This window comes from Dermacentor silvarum, chromosome 1, assembly GCF_013339745.2.
Source record: "Dermacentor silvarum isolate Dsil-2018 chromosome 1, BIME_Dsil_1.4, whole genome shotgun sequence".
In the NCBI taxonomy this organism is placed as follows: Eukaryota; Metazoa; Arthropoda; class Arachnida; order Ixodida; family Ixodidae; genus Dermacentor; species Dermacentor silvarum.
In genome coordinates, this window is record NC_051154.1 from 427,388,408 (window position 1) to 427,400,127 (window position 11,720).

The 11,720-nt window shown below is 41.4% G+C and overlaps 1 long non-coding RNA gene across 1 annotated transcript; it reads right to left on the reverse strand.

Moving 5' to 3' along the window:
* Positions 1-591: 591 nt before the first annotated feature.
* On the reverse strand, positions 592-11,475 carry LOC125942574 (uncharacterized). The gene is made up of 4 exons (XR_007465230.1): positions 11,094-11,475; positions 9,620-9,732; positions 5,714-5,770; positions 592-1,075 (listed from the first exon to the last, which is right to left on the reverse strand). It is a non-coding gene; the product is annotated as an uncharacterized LOC125942574 (long non-coding RNA).
* Positions 11,476-11,720: the final 245 nt, after the last annotated feature.

Here is an 11,720-nt window from a genome sequence, read left to right on the forward strand (position 1 = left end):
TGCAGAGTCACAATTTGTCACTGAGTCCGGTGTCTTTTAAATAACGCAGCAGTGCCTTCAGGGCGGCTCACGCCGTTGTTTGTGCAGGTCAGCTACACTGTAAAAAAAATTTCTTCAGTTTACGGTGAAAGTTGAAGGTAAAACGTTGCCGGGCACTTTTCCGTAAATGAAAAACAGCGTTTCCGTCAAACGGATAGTCTGTAAAAATTTTTTCCGTTGAATGGAAAACGGAGAGTTCCGTCAAATGGAAAACGGTGATTTCCGTCGAATGGAAAACGGAGAGTTCCGTCGAATGGAAAACGGTGATTTCCGTCGAATGGAAAATGGTTATTTCCGTAGTTGTGATCACGGAATTGTCTGTATTTTGCAAATACAAAACGGTGAGCTCCGTAGAACGGAAATTCTGTAACTTGAGCACCGTACTTTCCCAATTAAAAACGGACAGACCGTGCTGAGGAAAGGTATGCACATAAAACACACAAAAAGAACAGAAAGGAAGACAGAAACACCTTTATTTTTGTTCTTCTTGTGTCCATGTCTTCTATGCTTGCGTGCCTGTGCCATGAATACGTACGAACTTGTTCAGCTTTATCTTGCTTCGTATCAACAGGTGCAAAATTTGTTTTGTAAATGATGATGCAGGTGTATATCTCCAGCAAATGAGAAAATTGTTTGTTTCATTGAAATAAGTTATACCAAGTTGTACATTACAACATGGCTAACTCACATCAGATATAGCTTGAAATGGGGCAGAAATCAATGCACATAAGTGGACATACACCACACTGAAAATGCTGTGTGTGCACGTTTCCTCCTTGTGTAACTTTCTTCTACACCGCTTCATCTTCGTGTCAGTGTTGCCATGTTGCATTTGAGTTCTGTACATGACGTGTACAAAGCATACATACAAATTCGTGCCCAAAAAGCAACAAGCCACCTGAATCTGAACGAAACTGCGTGTTTATTGTGCTTTACTGAAAAAAACTTGCAAGATAAGACACTAGAAATCGGCTGACTAGAAGGATTGGTTGAGAATCGGAATGACTGGTTGCTTGCAGATGCCTCCTGCCTTTGCCTGAAAAGGAAAAAAAACAATCAATTAAGACTCTTTATTAGTAGTAAAATCTCGTTACAAGAGACACTCGGTTATGAGAGACATTTCAAAATGGTTTTGCTGGTTTTCCTATGTTTGCCATGTTAACAACATTGCATACAAGAGACATGGTTACAAGAGACACTCGGTTACTAAGGACAACTTTTTTTATGTCCCTAGAGCAAATTCTTCACTATTTATAAGACACAACCCAGACACGCTCACGTAATGCGGTTAACGTCGTACTAACCGGTATGCGCTGCAATTTTCACTCCCTTGGCTCTATTTTGTTTTGTTCCGCAGCCGGCTGTCATTCCTCACATGGTTGAGACTACCAATTTCACTGAATTTTCTGCCATTATGCTTCTATAATCGTCGCGCTCCCACACCGACTCTGTGACAGAGTACCATTGAGTTGGATTTCTGTCACAGCGTATACGGTGCTGGTCACTTTGTATGCCGGTAATCAAACTCCGGAGCCATAGCCATGTTTCCATGAGACAGCTCTGTTCGCATCAAAGATGAGTTTAAACACACTTTGGTGCTCATGTATAATAAAGTGGTCTAGTTCGACTCCTCAGTGTTTTTAGAATTTTGGTTACAAGAGACCTTGGTTACAAGAGACATGTTTCCCGAGTCCCTTGGGTGCCTCTTGTAACAAGGTTTACTGTACCACCATCATCACCGTTTTTAGTCAGATACATCAACAATAAATGATTTCCAAGTCACAAATGTAACTACCAGTGCTCTAAAAAAAATGTCATACTCTGCCTTGTTAGTATATGTTCCTAGCCTTATAACATGAAAAACTTCAGATGAAATCTACCCAAGTTATTTGACGGCTCACTTGGAACAGGCAAAACTCTCATGTGCACATTGACAGTCAGAGATTACATTTTCTGCATGTAGGTAGAGCTACCACGACCCCCACCATACTGCGGACCATGGCTTTCAACTTTCACTGCTCTAATAGAAAACCTTGCAGATTCCACTGTTTTCCCAAAACAATGAAGCACTCTTAAAACGAGCTCAAACCACTCATGTTGTACAATTCCGATGCAAAACAACCAAGCCAGAGGTACTGTCCAGATGACCAGCTTATAAATTAGCAAAATATGAAGAAAGCATGCCTTGCAATACAACATGTGTGCCTTTCAGCCTCTTTCAGATTTGGTTGGTTTTTGTCATGAAAGTATCAATGTGCAATATACTTTTTACTTAAGCAATGATAATTGAAAGTTATGGTCGTCAGTGCGTCAACATACTATCTCCACCCCCTTAAAAAGTTATAATTATAGACACACCACCCAAGGTCAATCCACATAAGTCGCTGTGTTCCCCAAAAAATTTGCCGTTTTGTCAGTCTGTGCTTTTCGAAGTAACCTGTAGCACTTTCGCGACGTAAATGAACCTGCAACAAGTACACATGGACCCCATATGTGGCAGCTACAGGCAGTACCGTTTATTCTGTCCATTCCTTGACTGGCAACCCCAGAACCAAACAAATAATGCAACATGTCGTTCCAGACAGCATTACTTGGGTGACGTGCTTAATTTGGGAATTCCGCCTCTCCTAAAGAAATTTTAAAGTAAAGCTCAAACTAAAGCAATGTCCAAATATGAGCGCTTCTCGTGGATTTTGAGAGTCAACGAGGGCAGAGCTATTTGCCCAAATGTCTGCGACTTCAATGGCAACAGGATGGCCAAATTCCGTGCTGTTAATAGATGCAGAGAAAAACACACTGAACTTAAAACATGTGCAATGATGTGTTTTCAAAGTTTTACTTTATATCGTAGCAGGGATACTCCGTGGTAATTAGTTGGAATTCATGCTATTTGCCTGCAGTCTGTGCCAAAATATTCTTAGAGCCATAGCCACAACACTTTTTCTTTGGGATTAATCAAAATACGGATTTGGCAGAATCCAGAAAAAAATGCTTCCAACTGAACAGGTGCTTCTATATTTTATTTTCAAAGACAATTCTTTTTCTTGCGAAACTAACAATGAGGGTAGCTATAGGGGCTTGTTTGTATGGCATCTTTTATTTTATTGCAGCGCAAGGCTGAACAACAGGTACAACAGAAAGGCACATTTGACATGCACACAGTGTTAACTTCCAACATCAGATTTATTTCCTGTTCTCGTCACTATATATACCCTCAAAACGTCATACAACACGTGTGAAGGCACGGTAAACATGAACTAAAGAAAACCAGGAACCACACGCATGCAGTTTTTGAAGCCACACAGATTGACACATGTACACGTTTAACGCGAACAAAGATAATCAAGCTCTTTCGAGGATAATGAAATTGAAGGCTTACTGATGTGTCACCAAATATTGATATGTTTCTAGTGTCTATAGTTCAGCACATTATCTTGCACCTGCTTCTATTCATGATGACTGCTTTTTTGAATCTAGGTTTGCACTTATCTTTGGCAATGAAGGGCAAGAAAACCGTCAGCAGCCAGGGTATTTAATTTGTCATTGTGTTCTCATAGCCTGTCATTTATACATCTAACAGTTTGGCCAATGTAGGACCCTCCACACCCAAGAGGAATGCGATATACAACACACGCGATATAATCAATGAATTTGCTTTTATGTTCCTTCTCGCATGCAGTATCCAAAATTCTTTCTGGCCTTGACTTCCCACACAGGCTCATTAATTTAGTAGGCGTCGAAAAAACAACATTGATGTCACTCCTTCCAGCAATCTTTAATCTGTGGGAGAAACTATGTATGTAGGGCATGGCAGCAATCTTTTTCTTTATATCGGTACTTGTACCATATACCTGCTCAGAACCTTTTTGCTGTGCCTTTTTAAGCAGTCCTGCTGCGACTGACATGAGCACGTGGCTCGGGTAAACAAAGCCGCTTAAACGTGAGACTTGCCGTTCGAAGCAATCGTGCATTAGGCGCAGGATAGGCATGTGACGGGAAGTTTGGATTCCTTCACATTAATTTTGTGCTCACCGATAACAAAACCTGCTGGGGTTAAGAACCTAGGGCAAGTAAGCCACTTTTACCATTTCATTCCGTGCATACAAAACTTGAAGAGGGGGAATCATGAAGGTGTGTTTCAGTGAAGCGCTCAAGAAGCCATGCCGGCACCTAATGCACAATAGCTTCAGATGGCAAGTCTCACGTTTAAGCGGCGCTGGTTACCCGAGCCAAGTGAAAAAAGGTTCCGAGCAAGTGAATGGTACAAACACCGACATAAAGAAAAGAAAGGTTGCTGTCATCCCCTACATACATAGTTTCTCCCACAGAATAAAGATTGCTGGAAGGTCTGATATCAACATAGTTTTTTCAGCTCCTAATAAATTGGGGAGCCTGTGTAGGAAGACAAAGCCAGAAAGAATTGCGGATACTGCATGCGAAAATGAACATAAAAACAAATTCATTGATTGCATCACGTGTGTTTTATACGACATTCCTTTGAGTGTGGACGGTCCTACATTGGTCAAACTGGTAGATGTGTAAATGACAGGCTACGAGAACACAATAACAAAGTAAATACCTGGCTGCTGATGGTTTTCTTGCCCTTCATTGCCAAAGATGCAAGCGCAAACCTAGATTAAAAAAAACAGTTATCATGAGTAGAAGCAGGTGGAAGATGATGCGATCTTTGTTCGCGTTAAACGTCTACATGTCTGTCAATCTATGTGGCTAAAAAACTGCATGCGTGTGGTTCCCATTTTTTTTAGTTCATGTTTACCGAGCTTTTACACGTGTTGTATGAAGTTTTCAGGGTATATATAGTGATGAGAACTGGAAACGAATCTGTTGTTGAACGTTAGCGCTGGCTGTGCCTCAAATTTGCCTTTCTGTTGTCCTTGTCGTTCAGCTTGCGCTACAACAAAATAGAAGATATCATTTATTTCATTGTCGTCAGGCTTGGGCACAAAATAAAATTTGTTCACCAAAATTAAGTGGTCACCAGGCATGTCTAGTTGAATTTATCTGAACATGCTCTACTGTCGGTGGTGAAGATGTTGCCAGTTTAAAGGGCTGCAAGAAGGCACTAGTTATGTTTTCTAGGGCAAGAAAGCAACAGAGTATGTTACCTAAGGCAAGTAGTCACAGGAATCCTGGATCAGTAGAAGAAAATTTAGAAAATAATAATTGGTTGGAACATATATGTCACACACTTCTGAGTCACCAAGCGCTTGTCTTTGTCTCCCTTTCTTGTGCCTGTGTATTTTTATTGCGCTAAGTTACTTGTTCATTTATGCACTATGATGACGAACTTGTTTTGGAAAACTTCAAATGTGTACCTGACGTTTGACTGCCTTTTGCATGTAAGTAAACATTATGAACTTGTCGCTGTGAACAGTCATCTCCATTTGCTGTACACTTGTGATATATGGTTAACAGTATTTGAAGGTTTGTGCATTAAGGCAGGAGAGCAGCACTTGCTGGATGGCTCATCAATTAATTTGCAGAAAAATGCAGCAGTGTGCAACGATTGTATCACTAATGACCTTGAAAATCTTGTTAGTTATTCATTTGTAAATACTTGTTGTCAAACAGCCTGCTGACTAAAGGTCTGAACACGTTATACAGAATTATAGCAGGTACTACTACACGAAAGAAAACCTGTAATAGAACCTACCAAATACCGTATCAGTGTAGTGGCAGGTCAAATGGCTCCTCAATGCTTGTGTCCTTCCTGGGAGAAGGAAAGAAATGTTAAGCTTACACTGACAGCACCAAACCACACAAACGTAACTGCCACAGGACATGAGGAGTTGTAACTAGATACCGTCAACCTGCTTAACCATCTCATAGACATTCAACGACAGAATGTACCTTCATGGAGCCTCTAATCTATGAAATTCATGCTGTAATACAAACATGCTAGCAGACAGAATCAAAATTGTATGCATGGAAATTCTCTGGAAAACTATATTTCCTAGCTACCACAGTCCACTCCTTGTGAAGTACAAGTGACGGTCTAAGCTACAATCAGAAGGTGGAAAATTCGGGATCCTTTCTAGTAAACTAACCATATCTCTACCTGTACTCAGCAATACAAAGGTGAATCACAAGTACTATACTGATAAAGAAAAGTTCAGAAATGCTGGTAAGTGAGTGCTATAAATAAATGATTTCGAATTTATCTTCATGTAAGACTAGGCGTGTTAACTTTCTTTACATTACATGAAAATCATGGTCAGAAAAATATTGCATTCAGTCAATATTGTGATTTGCAAAACAGTAGTAAGAAGTTAAGCTTGGAGACCCTCAGGTGGTATGTTGCAATGTTTCGAGAAATTGTTTCAAGGAGCCTCTTTCCTTAACCCTTTCACATGCCAATTAGTTGTGTTGATTGAAAACTTAGCTTCACCGCATTTCTTACATCTTCATATTCATAAAATGCTTACAGAAGTACAATAGATTAGGAGTTTTCAGTTCTCTAGTGAGTTTGTCAAGTTTATGGAATGTGCACTCCATGCAAAAACTCAGTGCAAGTACATCAGATTTGCAAACATCAACTATTTGATGTCTACCAGGCTTGAATAGCACCTATCCAGCCATTCGAAAATTATGACTGGTGCAACACACTGTGAAAAACGATGAAAGAAGTGACATACATACAATTACATACACCAAGCGAAGTACCCAACCATCTACCTGCATACTTCCTTTACTAAAACAATTTGCCTGTGTAATTCAAACATGCAGCACTATTTCAATTAGAAGAGTTTGAAGATGTACGGGACACATTTTAAATATCCTTACTTTAATCAATGCCATTGCTATTAATGCACTATCTTGGTGTATTGAATTGTGTGCATAGCGTCGGAAAGGATTAATCATATTCATGTAATCTTTACTGAAATTCAAGGCATAATACTCATATTTGTTTACAGTTTTGTGATGAGACAACACGACAGATGCGGGAGTTAAAAAAGCATCTTTATAAAATGCTGTAGAAAGCAAGTTGAAGCAAGTTTCTACAACCTCTCGCAATACCGAGCTATTTCCCATGAGTGTTCTAACAGTTCCTTGTAACATGATGCACTGTTTTCACAGACATAGCTTGAATCTTTGTATCTCAAGTTTTGGAAGCAACTTATGAATTGCTATAACAAGCAGATTTGAAGCCCCTACCCAGACTGCACAGCCACTTTAACACCACGTGTAATGAATTATGTCATCCATATGGCACAGTTTCCGATTATATTCCCAAGCATGAATCTTATAATTGCAAGTTATGTAAGAGTGTACCTATGCGATTACTTGGGGACAGCACGAAAAGACGGGAGAAGGCTAGACAACATGAATGCAGGCAAAGAATTTTGTTTAAAGACAAACATATATATACTAGGCTTGTTGTCCTGCGTAGTTGCAGCTGCTGGATAGCGGGATAATGTAAACAACAACCGCACAGTTGATGAACTGCTGTTCTGCCTTTTGCTACACTTTGCGTCAAGGCTAGATCCGAGTCACCCTTTTCGCACAATGTACCCCGATTGCGCGACGTGAAAAATAAAAGGAAAGTTCCAGCTTTCCCAACAGTCTCTTTGACATTACGACGGACCTTGTGAATATGATATAACAGTGGCCACCAATTTAAGGAAATGTTAGACATGGGTTCAGAAGCTCTCCTCCACTTGGTGATGCCTCGATTTCTTGAGGACGCCTTTTGGTGTTCCTGTGATGAGCTTCACAGCGAAAGAGTGTGCCGATGCGGAAGGCAGAATACCCTCCTCCAAACATTGAGCATAGCTCCAGCATACATAACACTAACCAAAGAAAACCCTGCGGTCCAGATATGGAAGATCACTGTCTAGTGGTAGTTCTTCCCCGTACGTGAACTCATCTAGCACTGCAGAAAAGACAGGAAGAAAATCACTCTACCCATTTAGTAGCCTTACTTCACCTAATATAGAGGAGAAAGTTGCCAATGAAGCAAAATAACTTTACTACACTGGTGCCCACATTAGCTAGAGTTTTACGGTTACCTGACAGTGTTTTTGTCTGAGAAGTTACCACGCAAGGCTACTCAAGGAGTTCAGCCATTTTTTAATGTCTCCTCCACAGTGCCAGGTGTGCTCATGGAAGTAAAACTGCTGGAAGGCAAGCTCCAATATCTGGCTTGAAGGTTTTCTGTGGTGAGCATCGTGCCAGATCTATGCCCCACACTCAAAAGTGTCTTGGCCTTTCCTATTAGCGCACTTGAACACTGAAGCGTGTTGTTGCTACAGGAACACAAGGGCACTACCACGAAGTGGAGGGGAGCTTCAAGACCCAAGTATGGTTGCTTTTAACAGTGTGTTCGCACTGCCTTTCGCCATGCGTTGCCAAGAAGCATTTAACGGAGCTGAACATAGGTGAAGTCTTCAGTCGGAGTACTTCAAGGAAGCCAAGGCCTATCACTGCTATACAATAGGTACACAAAGGAAGCTGTGAATTCAAGCAAATTGCTAGGGAGAGTTGGAACTACCTTTTTATTTTCAGGGCCAACAAACTGGTCAGGTACGAAAATGTCAACCGGACCAGGTCAAGACAAGAAGTTTGCATCAAGAAGTATGTGCTGGAGATCATAGGAAGTGCAGTTGGTGCTGTTTACAACATCCTACTGCCCTGCAGCAGCAATTATGTAGGACAAACAGGATGACGACACAAGGACTATCTTAGGAAACACGCACAGACCCTCGACACAAGATGGGGAAGCAACATAGCTATTGATGCTGCTTTGTGCAGTTGTATATCAAGTTTTGAGCAATGAAGAATCCTCATGGCACATGTTCAAAACATACAAAACTCGCAGAATAGCCCCCACATATGCTAGTGTGTATACACTTAATCTTCTAGACAAATTAAGGTATTTCAGATGAACTGCTAGAGCGTTCTGAACTGGGCTGGTTGGTGCATGTGTAGGAAGGAACTGAATGGTGCCATAGACAGGATAAAGAGAATGTGTTGCTGTGCCCTTCACCTTCACTTCATTCTGGCAGTAGTGCTGTTCATTCCCTTCAAAATATTCATATATTTTGGTCATCTGACCACGTGACACAGCTGTGTGCTGAAGCTATATTTTACCTTGTTATGATACCTTCCAATGTCACACGCAAATCCATCGAGGCATCTTCACCTATTATAGTAAGCTGAGCAGTGGCTACACTTAGTTACCATGGAGCCCATGCATGACAGTGTTAGAGGTCAGTATGCAGGTGTTTTTGCATACTCATAGCGGCAAACTAAACGAAGAATTTTTATTGGTGCATGTTTTATCTGTTGCCTCATATCCCGAAATCTGCAGCTATTAGTGTTTTTTGAACACAACTCATGTGCAACCGAGACAAGTATGAAACAATCCCACTTTCAAGTCGACGTCCTCATGCTGAACCAATTGGTTGCCCCAGGAAGAACAAAACATCATTTATCTTTTGGATACATCTGCAAGAATTATTATACTTGTATAGGCATTGTCATTCAACCAACATTTGCAGTCAATGTCCATTAGGACTGCATATGCATCACTGATATACGATAGAATGGCACAGCTTACCAGAACAAATAGCACAATGCAAGACTGCATTACCACTGGTGTTGCAAGCAGGCCCCCATGACTGAGAAACTGAATGCAAGGCGGCACACAGACATCCTTCACTGGTGCAACAGCTGCAAATGAAATACTGATATCAGTTACTTTCTGACCGGTCATCCAAAGCACATTTTTATATACAATTACGCTATTGCATATAAGCTTGTCACTGAATTACTGTTATTGCTGTGATATAGCTCACAGTATTTTATAAAGTGCTAATGGCCTCGTTTAACTTTTTGCAAAAAAAGCTTTATGAAGCACTTTCTATTAGAAAAATGAGCTGACAAAAATTTTGCCCTGCATAACTTACAACACATGCACGCATTTTATAATTATTGCAATGATGCGTGTAAGCTGAAAATTAGTCTATGCAACTCGAGACAGTAAGTGTGAACTTCCCTTCAACATCAGTGTTGACATATAGTTTGGTTTGTTTTTACACTTGTTAGGAATACATATAACTTTGGAATGTCCGTAATGCACGTTTGGCCACCACTATTCTATGTCAAGGTTAAGTTAAAAAATACTTTTCGCATGCATTTGTTTTACAATTACGGCCGCATATGGGCAGAACTTAAGCGGCAATCCTCCCTCCCAGAATACGTGATATGCTGACGTACTGCGTCAGAACGTTAATCGTCAGCCTGGTAGCTGTCAAAAAAAACGAATACAGATTGCCAGGTAGAAAGTAATCCATTTCCTTTGCAATGACTCTTAACGGGTATCACACGGACAACTTTCAATTGCGATCGTGCACGATTGCTCGGGCTCTACTACAAACGAAAGGGCACCGTGTGACACCCGTGTTCCCTACCACTGCAGGTGGCACAAGGTTATGGCAGTAAGCACGCTCCACCGTCATTTGATTGTAATGAAGGGGCATGCACATCGAACATGCTCAATGAGGTCTTCATACATGAGCAATCTTCCAATCCCGGGCGTGAACACTGCGATTATGCACGCCCAGCCAAGGCACTGCGTCCGAAGCTTATAATAATGGCTAAAAATTTCACTGTGATGCAGTGCGTCACCGAATATTGGTAACATAACGTTGCAGCGCGTCGAGAGAGATACTAACGGGTACAACGCCTTCACTTAATTTTGGAACGCCGAGAACACAGCACAACACAGTACTAACTGGAATGCTAACGTCCGTAAACCAGCGGCCACATTAGACGACAAAGGAGCTACTAGAGGCGCCAACGCCGCTAATATTGCCTACACGTCTCAGTTGTAGTGAGTATGCATTCAACACAGCAAATGAAACACCCCTTTATCACAGACTCGCAATGTCGCTTTGTCAATCCTCATGGCCAAGGAATCTCGTTAAAGAGCGTGCTCAGACAACACAATTGAGCCCATCACCGGCCATCGCGGAGCATTTCGCACGCGCGACGTGCACCAACAACGAAAAAAGGACACTTAAATCACTTACTTGTGTAACAATCCAGCGCCGATTCCTTCCTATTTAGTGTGAAATCACAAATGCGACAGGAACACCACCTCCACCGTCCGCCATTAGCGAGTACTCGTACAGTTGTTTGTGCTGGAGGAATCCAACCCAGCGTGTAGGCGCGATGAAGGGGTGGTAAGCAGCGCCACCGCTCAAACCCTACCTGCTTCTTTTTGTGTGTTTACTATGCTCGCACGCGAATAATGTTCAAACAGCGTTATCTATGGTGATATATGTAACTGGCAGTGAGAGTAGACAGTGTCTTTTCGTTATATTCTTTGCGTGTTCATTTTTCACTAGTAACATGTTCAGTTGCCCTCCTCATGAAATTACGGACGGCTCTCCGTATTTCAAAAACGGAGCTCACGTCCGTCTTTTTTACGTAGAATCCCGCCGTTTTTCATAAAACAGAATGGTCTACGTAAATTTTACGTAGGTTTTTGCTGTGAAATTACGGAAATTTTTTACAGTGTACCAAGGATGTTCTTTTCTGTTATTGGGCGTTTGTCCAGCTGATCAATCGTCGCTGAGAGTGCTGCTCTCTGCGGGTTGAAACGAGGGAACTCACAAAGAAGCTGTGCGATTGTTTCGTTGCAACCGCAGAATTCA